This window comes from Hylobates moloch, unplaced genomic scaffold, assembly GCF_009828535.3.
Source record: "Hylobates moloch isolate HMO894 unplaced genomic scaffold, HMol_V3 SCAFFOLD_14, whole genome shotgun sequence".
Taxonomy (NCBI): Eukaryota; Metazoa; Chordata; class Mammalia; order Primates; family Hylobatidae; genus Hylobates; species Hylobates moloch.
Genome location: NW_026652289.1, coordinates 89,206,173 through 89,227,618, shown reverse-complemented (window position 1 = coordinate 89,227,618; position 21,446 = coordinate 89,206,173). Strand labels below are relative to the sequence as shown.

Here is a 21,446-nt window from a genome sequence, read left to right as displayed (position 1 = left end):
TCACGCCTGCAATCCCAGCACCCCGGTGGCTCACGCCTGCAATCCTAGCACCCCGGGAGTCTGAGGCGGGTGGATAACCTGAGGTCAGGAGTTTGAGACCAGCCTGACATGGAGAAACCCCGTCTGTACCAAAAAAAAAAAGAGCCAGGCATAGTGGCTCACGCCTGCAATCCCAGCCACTCAGGAGGTTGAGGCAGGAGAATGACCCAAACCCAAGAGGCGGAGGCCGGCGGGAGCTGACACCGCGCCATTGCACTCCAGCCGAGCAACAAGAGAGAAACTGCCTCAAAACAAAACAACAACAAAAAAGACCAGGTTTCACCATGTTGCCCCAGCCTGTCTGGAACTCCTAGGCTCAAGCCATCCCCTGCGCTATTCCTTTGTGATTAATAAATTGGGCCTTGCGCGGTGGCTCACGCCTGCAATCCCAGCACCTCCAGACGCCGAGGTGGGCGGATAACCTGAGGTGGGAAGTTTGAGACCAGCCTTATGAACATGGAGAAACCCCATCTCCAACAACAGAAACAAAAACAAACAAAAAACAAAATGAGCTGGGCATGGTGGCTCAAGCGTGCAATCCCAGCCACTCGGGAGGCTGTGGCAGGAGAACCACCCAAACCCGGGAGGCGGAGGCCCGTTGAGCCAAGACCTCACCACTGCACTCCAGCCTGGGCAACAGAGCGAATCTCCGCCTCAAAACAAACAAAAAGTGATCGGGTTTCACCATGTTGCCCAGGCAAGTCTGGAACTCCCAGGCTCAAGCGATCCCCCGTGCTCGGCCGTCCGACGTCCTGGGATCACAAGCATGAACCACCAGGTTAGGCCGATCTATTCCTTTCTGATTAATCAACTGTGCCTTGTGCACTGGCTCATGCCTGCAATCCCAGCACCCCTGGAAGCCGAGGCGGGCGGATAACCTGAGGTCCTGAGTTTAAGACCAGCCTGACCAACAGGGAGAAAACCTGTGTGTACCAAAAAAAAAGAAAAAAGAAAATTAGCCAGGCATGGTGGCTCAAACCTGCAATCTCAGCCACTCGGGAGGCTGAGGCAGGGGAACCACCCAAACCCAAGAGGCGGAGGCTGCTGGGAGCTGAGATCGCGCCACTGCACTCCAGCCTGGGCAACAAGAGCGAAAGAAACTCCGCCTCAAAAAAAAAATTTAAAAAAAGAGACCGAGTTTCACCATGTTGCCCAGGCCGGTCTGGATCTCCTAGGCTCAAGTGATCCCCAGTGCTGGGCCATCAAAAGTCCCTGGATCACAAGCGTGAGCCACCGCGCCAGGCCGATCTATTCCTCTCTGGTGAATAAATTGGGCCAGGCGTGCTGGCTCACACCTGCAATCCTATAGCGGGATTTTTAAGGAATTAGACAGACTCACGGGGTTTAGGAGGACATTTATTAATTATTTAGGTGCACCGGCCCAGTCGGATTAACATTTAAAGGATTGAGTGCTGAACCAAGAGTTACCTTTCAAGCATTATGTGGGGCGAGGGGGCAGATCTGTGCAGGGAGAAGCATATTATAGAAGCGAGAAACAAAGATAGTTATTTAATCGGAACATGCATTATATTATTTTTTACTATTTAAGGAAAAATATGTCTTGTGACTTGAGTTTATTTGTTTAGGCACCTAGATTTATTTTGTTTATGGAGATAATAGTAGGTACCTCATAGGGGATTATCAGATCACGCTTAAAATTGGATCATAGTTAATACTTTAACTGGGGCTTTAACCATCATCATTTGCATCATCCCTATCCCATTATCTTTCCTTTTGGCAGAAAGGCATATAGTGAAATCTATGCAAATTAAATAAACATATGGGTAACTCTTTTTTGCAGAAGGCGTTGTGGGGCTCCCTCTACATGACCTGAAAAGTACCTATATGGCTGTAAAACACTTTACATATCACCTAGTTTATACCCTGGCATGCCCATATGACCTACTAAATCATACAAACACACCAGGTTCTAATATACAGTAATATTCATTTTACAACTTTTCATTTAACATATAATCCTAAATTGCATGCTTTATGTTGAAGGAAAAAACAGCAACTAATATACCATCATAGTAACATATTAAATATTAGTTTAACCTGATTCTCCCAGTGTAACAATTTTGAGTTGTACATAAGGGTTTTACTGAAATTTTCATTCTTTTATTGGTTGTGGCTTAGTGACTTAGTATTTCCTTAGAACTGATGTAAGCATGTAAAGTGAAGTTGATGATCAAGTATACCTTTATAATAAGCTAAGCAGCTTTAGGCACCGAGATCTTTTGTGAAGTGTAAGTTCACCGAGGGAAGTAGTAGTATGAGTAGGCTTCTCCATCATTGGCTTTTGAATGGCTCTTTACTGAAGACAAAAGTAAGGAGGAACTCAACGTAATTTCTACCTACTTGGATATCTCTGCAAGTATCGTCAATGGTTATTTCTCCTTCAAGCATTCTCCTATTTCCTTTCATCAAATTGGCCAATCTCATCTCAAATCCTCTACAGAAAATGTTGAAGTTACTCTAGGGTGAGATAACAGTTCTCAATGTTTATGGGACTTGAAGAGGTTTTGGGAAAATGGATAATATTAATGGGAAAAAATTAGATTGTTGAAGATTAAGTTCAAAGAGAGAATGTATGCTTTATTATAATTTTGTGCAACTGAAATGGGTGTGAAAATATCATTGATGATTAGTAATAATTACTAGATGTAGTCAGTTTTGAAAGACATCTTTAAGGATGGCCGCTAAATAGGTTTCTATATGTACCTTTATTATAATGTATATGTGTATATATATTTATATACACACAGATTAGAAAAGTTATGGCCTTTACTGTAAGTACATCATAGAGTTTGATTGAAAAACAAATTCTATCAAAAAGCAATGACATAGAATTAGGCATGGCTTGCTTCCTCTCGGCTGCTGAGTGTTACATTTCTGATTTAGAGGGGAGAAATGTTCTTTTTCCATAAGATTTGATGTAATATTTCTACTTTGGTTCCAAATTTCTTTTTTTTTTTTTTTTTAGACGGAGTCTCGCTCTGTCGCCCAGGCTGGAGTGCAGTGGCGCAATCTCGGCTCACTGCAAGCTCTGCGTCCTGGGTTCACGCCATTCTCCTGCCTCAGCCTCCCAAGTAGCTGGGACTACAGGCGCCCGCCACCACGCCCGGCTAATTTTGTTTGTATTTTTAGTAGAGACCGGGTTTCACCATGGTCTCGATCTCCTGACCTCGTGATCCACCCGCCTTGGCCTCCCAAAGTGCTGGAATTACAAGCGTGAGCCACTGCGCCCGGCCACTTTGGTTCCAAATTTCTAACCTAAGAATAAGAAGTAATTAAGATCAAAAGAATAATGAGAAACCTCATCCCTGGTTAAAATATATATTTAGTAAATATTACAGGAAAGAGATACAGGATTATTTAGAAATAGAATAATAAAACTTTCCTTAACCTTCTTGGTTGTGTAATCAGAAATTACATCTCCTGGTTAAATGATCTCTGAGATTAGTTTCTAAAGTAAGATGTATTTTGACAGGAAATTTTAACTCATTTTATTTTCAAAATACATACCTTTTGGTGACCATAAATCTAATTTTTGAAGAATATTCTTTATAGTCGAAAATACAGCCTCGAGTGCTGTACTCTCCATCACTTTGGAAAGCATCATTCTAGTTGAGCAAAATACTTTTAATAGTGAGGTATTGATGTGGCCCTTGGCTGTTATGATGTAATCATGTTGTGTAATTTTCTGTTCTTTGGAAAGTGATGAAATCAGTTCACAGTGATGGAATGGGCTGCTGCTTTTCAGTCCTAAACTTTTCATATACAAATCATAATTATTAATTGGAACTAATTCCAGACCATGTATTTGAATGCCAGTTTTCATTTGAATGCCAATTTTGTCCCTTATTCTCACCTTGAAAACGTAACTTGCTCTATTTTATGAGGAAGAAAGCACAAGGCTGTAGTGTGTCTTCTCAGTTCCTATGTTGGATAAACCTAGCCAACAGTTTGTTTATTTAATTATTGATTGAAATAATATTTACTGGATGCTCTTGCATACCAAAAACTAGTAGTAGAAACTAGGAATTTAAAATGTAAGTGGGCTTAATCCTGTCCACAGAAACCTCTAGTAGTGAGGGAGAGTTGCGGTAAATGCAGTGGGAGAGACATACCTATGGGAATAGGCCTGGGAGGGGCTCTAGCCTAAAGGATGGTTTTCTGGGGCGAGGTGGGCCTATAAGAGTTAGAAGATCAGAAAGTGGAAATGGAGGAGAAAGAGAAAGTAGAAGGGAAGAAAGAAGAGGGTAGAAAAGATGGCGTTTTAAAGTGATTCAGCTTCTTTCGCAAGTGAGGTATATCTGTTGTTACTATTTGTGGGAAATACAATATTTGAATTAATCTCTTAAACCATAGTAGTGAAGCTTTCCAAGAGATCCTGAATAGCATCATCTTGCTTCTGAACCAGGGATATTCTGATGATCGATTCATTAGGAGTTCTGTGGACTTGAATGTCAATTGTTATGCAATAATTTACAAGTTAGGACAACTTTGGCTTTGCATAATGAGTAACTTTAAAAAAATCAGATATTCCTGAAAATATATTGCATGCAGTATGGTTAATTCTACAACTTAATAATATAGATTGCTGGTATTTTATTTATTATCTTGAATCCCAGAATGCTTAAATGTGAACTATTTTTAGAGGTGAGAGGGCAGATCTACAACTGCCATGGAAAAATTAGTTTTGGCTTATTGAAAGGAGGTGGTCAGCCCCTTTAGCTTATCCTAGTAGCTCTGCAACTCCTTCCTTCTACCTGCGTGCTGCAAACCTATTGCTCTTTTTTTGATGTATAAAGAATGCATTTGCTTCTGCTGGGTTTCCACATACATGCCTGTTGCAAAACCATGCAATTTTCGCACACTGCTACCTGCCCTTTTAGTATGATGACATGACATATATTTCTACACTCAGAAGTACCAGGGCTTTGTGTCTGACTTTCCAGTCTTGCTTATCTCAGACACTGCTCTATAGAGGCATTGTCCTTCCTCAGAAGGCTGTCTTGGAGAGAAAAATGAGTGAATTTGCATCCATTGCCAATAAACCACACATGGTTTAATAGCTCTATGAACATTTAAAAATATATTTTATACCTTGCAGTGTTTTTTTATATCTAGCCAAATTCTATATTCAGAGATTTTTTTGGCCACACCTCAGTAAATAACATGATTAAAGCTTGTGTATTCTGTTTGAATTATTGGAGGTTTAGAGCCTTGCCAACTTACTGCCCTTTAATGTATACTCATGAGTATCCGTAGAACACAGATTGAAAAGAGTTGCTTTAACTCCAAGAGATATGAGTTTCTAATAGAACTCCAGGTACCTTCAAACGGCTATTGAGCTTTTGATCGAGGGAAACCTCCAAAAATTACATAATCTATAAAAATCTTTTTATGCTTAATATCAGCTGTGGTACATTATGATGCCTGTATCAGAAGAGAGTGGTTATTTTTATTTTACTTACTGTGATATACACAAAATGATGTCATATGATCATGGAATATTAGAGCTATTATGGGACTAAGAAATAATTCATACCTTCAGTTTAAAGATGAGAAAAGTGAGGGAAAAAATTGTAAAGGATATTGCTCGCTGTCTCACAGAGTAGAGGCAAAGATGAGTCAGGCATTGAGATTTCTTTATTCTCCCTTCCAGTATATGAAACTGGCACTTAATTATAATCTTTTAAATGCTGATTCCTTGTATCTTTCAGCGGAGGTTTTTTGGATCAATAATTGTTTGAAAGTTCCAACACTACGGGCCAGGCACGGTGGATCATGCCTGTAATCCCAGTACTTTGGGAGGTCGAGGCGGGTGGATCAGGAGGTCAGGAGATCGAGACAATCCTGGCCAACATGGTGAAAGCCCATCTCTACTAAAAATACAAAAATTAGTTGGACGTGGTGGTGGGCACCTGTAATCCCAGCTATTTGGGAGGCTGAGGCAGGAGAATGGCTTGAACCTGGGAGGCGGAGATTGCAGTGAGCCAAAATCACGCCACTGCACTCCAGCCTGGTGACAGAGCAAGACTCAGTCTAAAAAAAAAAAAAGAAAGAAAGTTACAACACTAGTATTTGGTTGAGATACCATGACTCTCACTTTCAAAGGTTAATGATGCTTAACCTTTGATAACCAATGATAATTAACATCATTAATTGATGATAATTAGTACCATTAAATTTATAATAAAACCATCACTATATCTCTGACATCCATGGTTTTTGCCAAATCCACCTGAAACCTATAGAACAACCCGGGGCTATTTTACCCCTCAGGTGACTCAGGTGACATTGGCTAATGTCGAGTCATTTCTGGTTGTCACAGCAAAGAGTTTTCTGGCTTAAACTGTCAATAATACCAAGGTTGATAAACCCACTAAAGGGATTTAATGCTGCCCTCTGCAACATGTATATGTAATAAAAGACATGTTTCCTATACTCGTTGAAAAGAAGTCTGATCTTCCCTATTCTATTGTATTTCAAACTTTTAGGGTTGTCTCTAGATTACAGTATGTCATATTTTCACGAAGATCTTCAAATATTCTCATCTATATTTTACAGAATTTGATCCTCCTCCTTTTTGTTCAAAGGTCTATTTTTAAAAGTCTAACCTCACATGAATGCCAGTGCTTTTTCTTTGTGACTTTTCAAGCTTCATTTGTTAGATATGTCTCTAGATATATAGAAAAAAATGTGATTGTTTTTATTTTAGATTCCACCATTGATCTGTACAAGAAAAAAGTTGTTTTGTGTTTTTTGCATTTCCTGGTATTTATTTGTGTTTGGGGCTCTATCCTTATTAACTATTAACAATTCATGGGATGATGAATAGTAATTTTTTATACATTGAAGAAATATTGAGTCCAGGAAATACAAGCTAGACACATAACTGCGCCTTTGGAGTTGAGCCTTCTGCAGGATATTCATAAGTGAATTTATAAACAAGATATGATATGATGATAAAGAATATGGAAGGCACTACAAATTAACATAAAAGGGCCTATAATCAAGGTTTGAGCAGTCAGGTGAGGTCTGAGCTGACACCTGACAAATAACATGGAGGTAAGTATTGCTTCTGGCGGAAAAAATGTTTTAAACACATCTCATCTAGAGATGAGATACAGCCAGTGCCCCAGAGGTACTGAATACTGTAGGCAATTGTAGCATGATGATAGGTATTTGTGTATGTAAACAGATCTAAACATGGAAAAATACAGTAAAAATAAAATCCAAAAGGTAAAGAAAAAATACACCCACATAGGGAACTTACCATGAGTGGAGCTTTCAGGACTGGAAGTTGCTCTAGGTGAGTTAGTAAATAGTGAGTGAATGTGAAGACCAAAGACATTACAGTACACCACTGTAGACTTTATAAACACTGTACACTTAGGCTACCTAAATTTAGAAAACGTTTTCTTTCTTATGTAAAAAATTAACTTTAGCTCACTGTGACATTTTTACTTTAGAAATATTGTTTTAATTTTCCTTTTTATTATATTCTTACTTTAAAAGCTTTTTTCTAATTTAAAAAAATTATTTTTTGTTTATATTTTTTATATTATTTTGTTAAAAACTAGGACTCACACACATTAGCCTAGGTGTACACATGGTCAGGATCATCAATATCACCGTCTTTCACTTCCACATCTTATTCCATTGAAAGGTCATCAGGGCCAATGACATGTACGGAGCTTTCATTTCCTATGATAACAGGACCTTTAAAAATACTTCCTGAAGGTCCCAGGTGTCACTTTTTTAGAAATATGTCCATGGTGTTTTTTTTTTTTTTCTCTCCTTATAGATTTGCTTATAAGCAAATAATGCATCATGAACGTTTCTCTCTATTAAGGAAAATCTTTTGGTGTTGGTGTCCATGTTTTAAAACTTTTTAAGAAGCTTGTTGAGATCTGCAAAAGCTGCACCCATCACTGTATTTTCTTGGAAGTTTGTCTTCTCTTTTTAGGTTTATTTACATCAGCCTCACCATAAACATGTGAATAATGTTTGAGCTGTAACGATACTGCAGCTAGGACCTCAACAAGCAATAGGAATTTTTCAGCTCCATTAGAACTTTAAGGGACCCACTGTGGTACACGTGATCTGTCGTTAGCCAAACATTGTTATGTGGGGCATGCCTATACTTTTATGAGATAACGCAGAACTTGGAGAGCTTCATTTCAGATCTTTTCATTATGAAACATTTGCTGAGTGCCTACTGTAGGACAAGCACCATTCTAGGCTTCAGAACAACAGCACTGAACCAAACAACTGAGCCTCTGCCGTTGTGTAGTTTCCATTCTAGAGTGCTAGTTTATTAGTATTATTCATCTATGTATGCAACTTTTCATTAAGTTTTCACCCTTGTATATAGTCAGGATGGCAAGTACAAGTGTTTTCATGGACTGAGCAATGTATTGAATGGTAAATTAATGGAATTTTAAAAAAATTACAGAAATAATAAGTTGATATTAAACTAAAAGCTGTCTAAGAACTTTGATACTCAGTCTCTAACTTTTCAAGTTATTCTTTTGGGGTTTCTCTTTCTCATCTGGGGGCATAATGCTTGATGTGGATGAGACTTTATACTGGAAGAATTTTATTTCTTTTTTCATTTAAAATATCATAGTTGACATGGCAGATACATTGATCAGCAGCACTTAGAGAAGGGTAATTTTTTAAATCAGCATGGAAAATTAAGGTACGTCTTAGAAAAGTGATTACTCTGCCCTTATACCAAGACACAAGAAGACTTTACACTGGCATTGCAGCATGGAGAGATTTACAACAGCTTTCATTGGTTTAGATGTGGCTAAAGAATTAACAGAGGATTGGTTGGCATTCTCAAAATGGAAAATTTAACAAACTTCTAGAAAGGTAATCAAATTATTGTCTGTATATTCCTCACACCTCTGAGTGATGAGTGTGCTTTCCAACAACAACATTCATGAAGTTGACTTTGAAATATTTAACTTAAAAGCATTTTACACTTCTTTGAAACCTTATTTAAAATGTCCTGATACCAGCTTAGTCATGTTAGAATAAAAAATAAAGTCATTCAAGAAATTTACACTAGAGATAACTGTTTCTAGGTCATAACGTTTTATTGGATACAATCAGAAAACGTGGTGTGGTTGGCAAACCCTACACTGGGTTTTGAAATTACTATGATACCAGTATGTTCCAGCCAATGAGAACATTTCACCCATGAACTTTTATTGATTTGTATTACTCAGAGTAACATAAATAGATTTCCTTAAGTCTTCCAATTTCATTATGGTTATTTTTTTCCTGAAATCTCTGCTGTTTTATTTATTTATTTATTTATTTATTTATTTATTTATTTATTATTTTTTGAGACGGAGTCTTACTCTGTTGCCCAGGTTGGAGTGCAGTGGCGCGATCTCAGCTCACTGCCAGCTCCTCCTCCCGGGTTCACCCCATTCTCCTGCCTCAGCTTCCAGAGTAGCTGGGACTACAGGGGCCCGCCACCACACCCAGCTAATTTTTGTATTTTTAGTAGAGACTGGGTTTCCCAGTGTTAGGATTGTCTCCATCTCCTGACTTTGTGATCCGCCTGCCTCGGCCTCCCAAAGTGCTGGGATCACAGGCGTGAGCCACCACATCCGGCCTAGAAGGTTTATTTATGCGCTTACTCTGTGGCTTTCCAATCCCTTCATGGTTTGAGCGGAGAATTGGTACCAATGTTCTATGAGCAAGTAGGAAAAAAAGAGGTGCTATAACCAATTATTCTATAAACAGTTATAGTATGAATAGTTCTGTAATCAGAACAATACATTTTAGCTTTTTCAGAACAAATAAAGACATTGAAAATTTCTTCCTTTCCTATTTTTAGTTTCTGTGGGTACACAATAGGTGTATATATTTATGGGGTATATGGGATATTTTGGCACAAGCATCCAATAGGTAATAATCACATCATGGAAAATTGGGTTTACATCCCCTCAAGCATTTATCCTTTGTGTTACAAACAATCCAATTAAACTCTTAGTTATTTTAAAATATACAGTTGAATGATTGACTCTAGTCCCACTGCTCAGCTATCAAATGCTATAATAGGTCTTATTCATTTTTTTTTTTTTTTGAGACAGAGTCTCACTCTGTCGCCCAGGCTGGAGTGTGGTGGTGTGATCTCGGCTCATTGCAAGCTCTGCCTCCCAGGTTCACGCCATTTTCCTGCCTCAGCCTCCCAAGTAGCTGGGACTACAGGGGCCTGCCACCACACCCAGCTAATTTATTTTTGTATTTTTAGTAGAGACGGAGTTTCACCCTGTTAACCAGGATGGTCTCAATCTCCTGACCTTGTGATCCACCCGCCTCAGCCTCCCAAAGTGCTGGGATTACAGGTGTGAGCCACCATGCCTGGCCTGTCTTATTCATTCTTTCTAGTGTTTTTTTTTTTTTTGTACCCATTAACCATTTCCACTTCCTCTCCTCTTCCTCTTCCCCAAACTACCCTTCCTGGCCTCTAGTAACTATCCTTCCATTCTCTATTTCCATGAGTTCCATTGTTTTGATTTTTAAAAGATACTGAACATTTCAACCAAGAAAGGCAAAAATAAGCAAGTACTCCCTCATCCAATCACACCAGAAATTAAATTCATTTTTAATAACTGAAATATTTCTATTGCTTATTTGCACTTTTAAAATATATATGTGAAATCTAACCCTCAAATTTATACTGTTGATAGACATATTTTCAACATTTGTTTAAAAAATAGGAGTTTAGTTTCTAGACCTAATATATGATGGTTAAAATTAGAATTCGGCACTTTCAAGTCACATTTGATTTTTTTATAGTCTCTAAGATGTTAACTTTTATTTTACCTGGAAATGTGGATAAATGTATTAAATAGCAATCTCATTGCATATACCAACTGATGGTAATTAAATTGAAGCATCTCTGTTACTATTTTTAAAAGATCCTCATTTGAATTTTTTTTTTTTTTTTTTTTTTTTTTTGAGAAGGAGTCTCACTCTGTCGCCCAGGCTGGAGTGCAGTGGCGCGATCTCGGCTCACTGCCAGCTCCTCCTCCCAGGTTCATGCCATTCTCCTGCCTCAGCCTCCCAAGTAGCTGGGACTACCGGTCCCAGGCTAATTTTTTTTTTTTTTTGTATATTTAGTAGAGACAATGTTTCACCGTGTTAGCCAGGATGGTCGCCATCTCCTGACCTCGTGATCCGCCCCCCTCAGCCTCCCAAAAGTGCTGGGATTACAAGCGTGAGCCACCGCGTCTGGTCTGTCTTATTCATTCTAATTTTTTTTTTTTGTACCCATTAACCATTCCCAATTCCTCTCCTCTTCCCCCTCCCCAAACCACCCTTCCTGGCCTCTAGTAACTATCCTTCCATTCTCTATTTCCATGAGTTCCATTGTTTTGATTTTTAAAAGATACTGTACATTTCAACCAAGAAGGGCAAAAATAAGCAAGTACTCTCTCATCCAATCACACTAGAAATTAAATTCATTTTAAAAAAACAACTGAAATATTTCAATTGCTTACTTTCACTTTTAAAAAATATATGTGAAATCTAACCCTCAAATTTATACTGTCAGTAGACATGTTTTCAACATTTGTTTAAAAAATAGGAGTTTAGTTTCTAGGCTGAACATATGATGGTTAAAATGAGAATTTGGCACTTTCAAGTCACATTTGATTTTTTTCTATTCCCTAAGATGTTAATTAACTATTTTATGTTGCCTGGAAATGTGAATAAATGTATTAAATGGCAATCTCATTGCATATACCAATTGATGGTAATTAAATTGAAGCATCTCTGTTACTATTTTTTAAAGATACTCATTTCAATTTTTTTTTTTTTTTTGAGGAGTCTCGCTCTGTCGCCCAGGCTGGAGTGCAGTGGCGCGATATCGGCTCACTGCCAGATCCGCCTCCCGGGTTCACGCCATTCTCCTGCCTCAGCCTCCCGAGTACCTGGGACTACAGGCGCCCACCACCACGCCTAATTTTTTTGTATTTTTAGTAGAGACGGGGTTTCACCGTGTTAGCCAGGATGGTCTCGATCTCTTGACCTCGTGAACCGCCTACTTCAGCCTCCCAAAGTGCTGGGATTACAAGCGTGAGCCACTGCGCCCAGACTTATTTAAATTTTTTAATCCTGTTTTCAAACTTTATAGTCTAAATTTTGGAAAATGTCACGGTAAAATTTGATAAAGACAATAGCTAATAGGTGTTGATAGACTTTATCTTCTGTACAGGTGAGTTTTAACATGCTTTTCTAACTAGCTCCTAGTAACCATGGAATGAAACCAAAGAACAGGTACAACTTCAAATTTCATTGGCTTTTCAGCTCTTAAGAGAATAGTCATATCTAAGCAATGAAATTTTGTTTAATCTACCTTAAAATATCTGTAAAATGTGTACTTTCCCACTAGCCATTACAACCATGGCAATCTACATTCAAACATGCATATAAAATTAGTCATCTTTTCCTGATATTATGGAGATATGGAAAATTAGTCCTAATGCCTATTTTATAAGAAGCATTGTACTTTCCTACTATGAAAAAATAGTGAAGTTCTAAATGGAAATGTGAATGAGAAGCAAAATTGGCGATGTTCTCTAATAATATTAAATTAATATGTAGAATCAAATCCTTGATTAATGCAACCAAACAAGTTACTGCCAGGACATAAGAAATAGAAAGCAGGATGGTTTCTCATGATATAGGTGTCAAATTTCATGATATTTCAAAATGCCTTAACTCTGATGACATCAATTCCGCTACTTCTAGATCTCTGATGCTGGCATGACCTATACCTTAAATGTTATGATTTTCTTGGTCATTCAGTCTAGTACTGAGTTTTCAATTTTAGTTTTTTTATGTATTATGTATTGAGGGAAATTTTATATAAATGCATAGATTTTAGATATATAATTCAATGACAAATATATATAAATTCATGTAGCCAAAACCTAAATCAGGATATACAATATTTCTACTTGCTAGAAAGTTCCCTTTGTCCACTTTCAGTCATTTCCCAGCTCCAATAGGCAACGTGCTTTCTGAAGTCTATATCCATGTATTAATTTTGTTTGTTCTTGGACTTCGTATGTTTTGTGTCTCACTATTATTGTTTAATATATATTCTTGAGATCCTTTCATGTTGCATGTATTGGTATCTCATTATTTTCATTGTTAAGTTCCATTGTGTAGTTCATTGTTTTCGTTGCTAAGTAGTATTCCATTGTGTAGATATACACATTTTTTTAAAATCTGGGATTTTTGGATGAATATTTGACTTTTTTCAAAGTTTCAACTACTTTCAGTAATACTGCTATAAACAGGTATGTAAAAGCCTTTTGTGGCCATTCAATTATCTTGTGTAAATGCCTAGGAGTGTAATTGATAAATGATGAAATATTTTTAAGTTTAACTTTGTAAGAAACTGGATTAGTTTTCAAAAGTGTGCATTTCATTGTAGTCTTCCGTCAGCAAATTATGAGAGGTTGAGTTGTTCACTATATGTTCATCAACATTTAGTGTTGTCATTTTTGTGCATTCCACAATTAGTAACTCTTTGTGGTTTTAATTTGTATTTACACACAATTAAAGATGTAAGGTGTATTTTCATGTGCATCTTGGCCATTTGTATATCTTTTTTTTGAAGCATCTGTTCAAGTTAGACATTAGGATATCTTTTTCTTATTGATGTGTAGGATTTCTTTATGTAGTCAAGCTCTTTTTCAGGTATATATTTTTGAATATCTTATTCTAGTCTGTAGCTTGCCCTTTTATTTTCTTAATATTTATAATTCTTTTTCATTTATAGAGAAATCTTGTTAATATAAATTTTTGTTCTCTATGTCCTAAGAAACATTTTTTTCTTGAAGATGGGGCAGATTTTCTCCTGTGCTTTATATCAGAATCTTTATAGCTTTAGACTATACACCTAAATCTATTATATACCTGAAATTAATTTATGTGTTATGATGTAGGGCTTAAGGCTTTTCTTTTTTTTTTTGACTTATGAAGTGGTTCCATCATTTATTAGAAAGATTTTTCTTTCCAATTTGAATTGCCTTGGTGCTTTTGTTTAAATTGAATGATCAAATATGTATTTGTACATTTCTGTTCTTCTCTGTTAGTGTATTCATTTTCCCTTACACCAATGTTACTTTGTCTTGTTCAGGATAGCTTTTGACAAGTATTCAACCAGGAATAATAATTTCTCCCAATTCATGCTTCATTATGGTTTTCATCTTTCTATTATAAGTCTTATGCATTTCTATATAAATTTTAAAAAACAACCTATCAGTTTTTTCCAAATAGCAGATGGGATTTTAATTGAAATTTAATCTAATAACCAAATTGAAAATTGGCATCTTAACATGATTGAGTCTTCTAATTTATGAACATGGGTTTAGGTCGTATATAATTTTTCTCAGAAATGCTTAGTAGTTTTCAGGGTAGTTATTATTGTATACATTTTATCATGTTTTAATGTTAGCAAGTATAATTTTAAAAGAAATATAATTTATTTTCACATATTGGTTTATGTCTCGTTTTATAAATTTCTTATGATTTTATATATAAGTGATTGTGTTGTCTGTGCATAAAGATTTCTATGGCTGTTTTTGTTCTTCCAAATTTTGTATTTCATTCTTTTTCGTTGCTTTTTATTAATGACTCAAACCTCAGTACAACGTTAAATAAAAGTTACGGGGGCATACATACTTGCCTCGTTCCCAATGTTAGGAAGAACACATTCGATATATAGTCATTAAGTATGACATTTGATGTATGATTATGTAGATGCTCCTCTCTAACATAAAAAAAGGTTTGCCTCTATTCTTAGTCTACTTTGAGGTTTTTTTTTTTTTTTTTTTTTTTTTGAGACAGAGTCTCGCTCTGTCGCCCAGGCTGGAGTGCAGTGGCACAATCTCGGCTCACTGCAAGCTCCACCTCCCGGGTTCATGCCATTCTCCTGCCTCAGCCTCTCCGAGTAGCTGGGACTACAGGCGCCCGCCACCACGCCCAGCTAATTTTTTGTACTTTTAGTAGAGACGGGGTTTCACCGTGGTCTCGATCTCCTGACCTCGTGATCCGCCCGCCTCGGCCTCCCAAAGTGCTGGGATTACAAGCGTGAGCCACCGCGCCCGGCTACTTTGAGGTTTTATCAAGAATGCTTATATAATTTTGTCAGTAGAATTTTCTACATCTATTCAGATCACTATATGGAACTATCTTTTTAATGCTATTAATCAGTTCAAATACATTGCTTAATTTTTGGATGTTAAAATAACTTTCATTATCACAGTAAACCACAGTTAATCATTATATATTTCTTATATATTACTAGAATTGATTTGGTAATATACATTTTTAAATTTTGCATCTGTGTTCATAAGTTATAGTGGCTTATTATTGTTTTTGGTAATGTCTTTACTAATTTTTGCAAACAAGGATAATTTGATGACTTTATTTCCAATTTGCGTGTCCCCTTTTTTCTTTCTTTTGACTGATCACTGTGACTAGGACTTGCTTAGGACTTCTAGTACTATGTTGAATAGCAGTGATGAAAGTGGGCATCCTTTTCTTGTTCCAGGTCTTAGAGGAAAAGCTTTCAGTTTCCCCCCATTTAGTATGAAACTAACTGAGGGTCTGTTCTATATGGCTTTTATTATGTTGAGGTATGTTCCTTCTATACAGTTTTTTGAAGGCTTTGATCATGTAGGGGTGTTGAATTTTATCAAATGCTTTTTAAGCATCAATTGAAATTATCATACAGTTTTTGTCCTTCATTCTATTGATATGATGTGATTTGATATGATGTGATTTGATGTGAGATGATGATAATGATTTGTATATGTTTAACCATCCTTGCATCCCTGGGATAAATCCCACTTGGTCACGATGAATGATCTTTTCAATGTGTTGTTGAATGCAGTTTGCTAGCATGTTGCTGAACATTTTTGCATCAATGTTCACCAGGGATATTGGCCTGTTGTTTTTTATTTATGTGTCTTTGGTTTTGGTATCAGAGTAGTACTGTCATTGTAGAATGAGTTTGGAAATATTCCCTCCTCCTCTATTTTTCACAGTAGTTTGAGTAGGATTGGTATTAGTTATTTTAAAAATGTTTGGTAAAATTCAAGAGTAAAGCCATTGGGTCTTGGGCTTTTCTTTCCCGGGAAACTTTTTTTTTTATTTTTTGAGATGGAGTCTTGCTCTGTCGCCCAGGCTGGAGTGCAGTGGTGTGATCTTGGCTCACTGCAAGCTCCGCCTCCCGGGTTCACGCCATTCTCCTGCCTCAGCCTCCTGAGTAGCTGGGACTAGAGGCACCTGCCACCACGCCCGGCTAATTTTTTTGTTTTGTTTTGTTTTGTTTTTGTATTTTTTAGTAGAGACGGGGTTTGACCATGTTAGCCAGGATGGTTTCCATGTCCTGGCCTCGTGATCCGCCCGCCTCGGCCTCCCAAAGTGCTGGGATTACAGGCGTGAGCCACCGCGCTCAGCCTTTCCTGGGAAACATTTTGTTTCCATCTCACTACTTATTGGTCTTTTCTGGTTTTGGATTTCTTCATGGTCCATTCTTGCTAGGTTGTATGTGTCTAGGAAAGTATCCATTTATTCTAGATTTTCTAATTTATTGGCCTACAGTTGCTTATACTAGCCTCTAATGATCCTTAGAATTTCTACAGTATCGATAATGTCCCCATTTTCATCTCTGATTTTATTTAGATTTTTTTTTTTTAATGTGGCTAAAGGTTAGTGGTTTGGTTTATCTTTTTTAAAAAACGAAATTTGGCCAGGCGCGGTGGCTCACGCTTGTAATCCTAGCACTTTGGGAGGCCGAGGCGGGCGGATCACGAGGTCAGGAGATCGAGACCACGGTGAAACCCTGTCTCTACTAAAAAATACAAAAAATTAGCCGGGCGTGGTGGCAGGCGCCTGTAGTCCCAGCTACTCGGAGAGGCTGAGGCTGGAGAATGGCGTGAACCCCGGAGGCGGAGCTTGCCGTGAGCCGAGATTGCGCCACTGCACTCCAGCCTGGGCGACAGAGCAAGACTCCGTCTCAAAAAAGAAACAAAAAAAAAAACGAACTTTTGACTTTGTTCATATTTTGTATTTTTTCATTTGAATTTCATTAATTTCTGCTCTTATCTTTATTCTTTCCTTTCTTCTATACTTATTTTGGGTCTGGTTTACTCTTGCTTTTCTTTTTTTTTTTTTTGAGACGGAGTCTCGCTCTGTCGCCCAGGCTGGAGTGCAGTGGCGCGGTCTTGGCTCACTGCCAGCTCCGCCTCCCGGGTTCACGCCATTCTCCTGCCTCAGCATCCCGAGTAGCCGGGACTACAGGCGCCCGCCACGACGCCCGGCTAATTTTTTGTATTTTTAGTAGAGACGGGGTTTCACCATGTTAGCCAGGATGGTCTTGATCTCCTGACCTCGTGATCCACCCGCCTCGGCCTCCCAAAGTGCTGAGATTACAGGCGTGGGCTGCTCTTGCTTTTCTAGTTCTTTAAGATGTATCCGCGCCTCGGGCCCCGCAGAGCCAGGGCGGCTCCTGCCAGTAGCCTGCGTGCGGGCCCGGCCAGTCGCGCCTCCAGTCCATCTCGCCGTTCACTGCCTTGAAGCCGGCGCGGACATGGGGCGCGGGCCGGCGCTGCTCTGGGGCATTGGAGCCGCGCGCCGCTGGGAGGAGTTGCCGCCAGGACTGGGGTCTGGGCGGCTCCCGGGGCGGCGGGGGCCTCGCATGGCTCCTGGGGTCGTGGGTTCGGGCCCCTGGCTGCTGCAGGTGCGGGGCTCTTGCCTGGCTGGGCGCCCCTCCGCTCCCGCGCACCGGGTTCCCAGGGCGCTCCCACCGCCACTGCCTGGGCGGGGGACGAGGCCTGGCGGCGCGGGCCGGCGGCGCCTCCGGGAACGACGGGCGGCTGCGACCCGCGGCGCCCGGACTCTCGGAAGCCCGGAAGCTCCTGGGGCTGGCGTACCCTGAGCGCCGGAGGCTAGCAGCTGCGGTTGGATTTCTCGCGATGTCCACTGTTATCTCCATGTCTGCCCCTTTCTTCCTGGGGAAGATCATCGATGCCATCTATACCAACCCCACTGTGGACTACAGCGACAACCTGACCCGCCTCTGCCTTGGTCTCAGTGGCGTGTTTCTGTGTGGTGCTGCCGCCAGTGCCATTCGTGCCTACCTCATGCAAACTTCAGGTCAGCGCGTTGTGAAGAGGCTGAGAACTTCATTATTCTCCTCCATTCTGGGGCAGGAGGTTGCTTTCTCTGACAAGACTCGCACAGGGGAATTGATTAACCGCCTCTCATCAGACACTGCACTCCTGGGGCGCTGAGTGACTGAAAACCTCTCAGATGGGCTCAGGGCCGGGACCGGGCTTCTGTAGGCATCAGTATGATGTGTTTTGTCTCACCTAATCTGGCCACCTTTGTTTTGAGCGTGGTGCCTCCAGTGTCAATCATTGATGTAATTTATGGACGAGATCTGCCGAAACTGACCAAAGTCACCCAGGATTCGCTGGCACAAGCCACTCAGCTAGCCGAGGAACGTATTGGAAATATAAGAACTGTTCCAGGTTTGGGGAAAGAAATGACTGAAATAGGGAAATATGCCAGCAAAGTGGACCATGTGATGCAGTTAGCAAAGAAAGAGGCATTGGCTCAGGCTGGCTTCTTTGGAGCAACTAGGCTGTCCGGAAGCCTGATTGTGCTTTCTGTCCTGTACAAAAAGGGGCTGCTGATGGGCAGTGCCCACATGACCATGGGTGACCTCTCTTCCTTCCTAATGTATGCTTTCTGGGTTGGAATAAGCATTGGAGTTCTGAGGTCTTTCTACTTGGAGCTGATGAAAGGACTGGGTGCCGGTGGGTGCCTCTGGGAGCTCCTGGAGAGAGAGCCCAAGCTGCCTTTTAAGGAGGGGGGAGGGTCATCTTAAATGAGAAAAGCTTCCAGGGTGCTTTGAAGTTTAAGAACGTGCATTTTGGCGATCCCGCTCTCCCAGAGGCGCCCATACTTCAGGATTTCAGCCTTTCCATTCCATCAGGATCTATCACGGCACTGGTTGGCCCAAGTGGTTCTGGCAAATCAACAGTGCTTTCGCTCCTGTTGAGGTTGTAGGATCCTGCTTCTGGAACTATCAGTCTTGATGGCCATGACATCCGTCAGCTAAACCCAGTGTGGCTGAGATCCAAGATTGGGACAGTGAGTCAGGAAGCCACCTGGTAAACAACATGAGAGACTTTAATGCAAAACAGTGTTGCAGAAAAAAAAAAAAAACCTCAGAGACTGTATGAAATACGTAAACCATATATCAAGTTATTTGAAATATACCTATTTTTTCCAAAGTGTGTAAAATATTGCTTTGAAATGTACCTGTTCTCAAGATCTTTTTATTCAGAGTTTTAATAGTTGTAACTTTTTAAATGTCTATAGCACTGAAGTTATTTTCAGGTTTTGTATTTTCTTTTATTGTGGAATATTTTAATTAATATAGCATGGCACCTCATTTTCTTTTGCCTGCTGTTAAAGATTGAAGCTATTGTCAAATGACAACTTTAAAAAGGGAAGTATCAATAAAAAGCCTGATTATTTTAGGCCAGTTTACCAATCACTGTGTAATTCTTCTGGTAGTATTCTACCTACTTTAAGTCTAATTTTACTAGATAGAGTAATGGAAAATGAAAATTTAACCCTTTATTCTGATAATCTCATGAAGCAAAGCTAACTAACATCAGCTGGAAAGAAGAGAACATTTATATTGCCCGTCTCCTGTGTCTTCAAAGGTGTGAGAGTTGAGGAATATGTGCTCCTATGGGAACTGTGTTTGAATATGTGCAATTTTCAACATTTTGGCACATGAAAACCTGACAAGTTTTTAAAAGGGCAGAAGCTTAATTTTTGAACAGGAAAACCTATTTTTTAAATTCACATGTGTGTATGAGTACTTCTGGGAAGCAAGGGATGAACTACTAGGTATTATTAAGAATGAATGATTTTTGCATATAAGTTATTTGAAGGCACGTATTTTGAAAAAATATCTGTTACAAATTTATAATTTCAAAACAAATTGAATCATGATACTTTTGGAATTTCATTAATAAGGCTAAAATCTGAGGAATATAACTAATTTTCAGCCTTAAGACATTTAAGTTTGGAAGTCCTTGCTATTTAACAGAATAACAAGAAACCTTCGGAATGTATCACTCTCCTGAAAAGAAGATATTAATAAGCCCTTTTCTTTTATTTATGGTTATAGTTGTATTTATCATCTCAAAATTCCTAAAGCAGTGCTGACAACGATTGAATTTGCCATATTTTGTATTCAGTGCTGTTAATGTGCTGTTGCCTCAAGAAAAAGTGCTTTTTCTCCATTGATGAGGCTAGACCCTAAGAGGTAATTAAGTCAATGTAAATCAAATGGAAGTTTTGCCATGAAATAAGCATTTATTAGTTCCCTGATTAGACTGGAAGAAGAAACCGCTATTTCACGACAAGCATGAAATATTATATTTTATTCTTCATAATTAATAAAATTGATATGAATGAATGTAGTGTTTTTTGAATTAGTAAACAGTACATCTGTGACAATCATTTTAAGAAGATCTTCTTGTGTTTTTTATAAAGTGTGGTTTTCAGAAAGCAAACAAAACACAATTACAAGGTTGAATCTGAGGAAAATAATCCTTGTGCCATGGAGGTATTTACAAAATTGCATTTCATTGTTATGTTTTATTTTCTGATGCATGATGTTCAATTATATCTTTAGGTAATATTTTATATCATAGTTTAAAATTTATAGTGAACTTTAAAAAAAGATGTATCATCAGGTTATTTGAGGTTTTTCACTTTTTTGATCTTGGAAATTATAGGTATAAATTTCCCTCTTACTACTGCTTTTTGCTGTATCCCATAGGTTTTGGTATGTTGTGTTGCCGTTTTCATTTGCTTCAATAAATTTTTCAATTTCTTCTTAATTTCTTTGTTGAAATTGTAAGGATCATTAGAGGCTACTATGAGCAACCATAGGCCAGAAATTAGAAAACCTAGAATATATGGATACATATAGATACAGAAAAATTCACATTATGAATTTGTTCTTAAATAAGCTTTGGTAATTTGTCTCTTTAAAGAACTTTAAGCTGCCAAATTTGTGAGTATGGAATTGTCCATAATAGTTATCATTTAAATATAGAGGTTCTGTAATGATATTTCCTTTTTTATCAGTCCTTTTTTCTTAGTCTTACTAGTATGTAACAACTTTATTGATCGTTTCAAAGGACCTTTCACTTTGTGAATTTACTATTTACTTTCAATTTCATTTATTTCTTTCATTACCTCTTTTATTTTTTTAAATTATGTTTTGTTTCTTATTTTTTCATTGACTTTTAAAC

At 38.6% G+C, this 21,446-nt stretch overlaps 1 pseudogene; it reads left to right on the top strand.

The window, feature by feature from the left end:
* Positions 1–19,474, top strand: part of LOC116481602 (ATP-binding cassette sub-family B member 10, mitochondrial-like) — a 33,961-nt pseudogene extending 14,487 nt beyond the window's left edge.
* Positions 19,475–21,446: the final 1,972 nt, after the last annotated feature.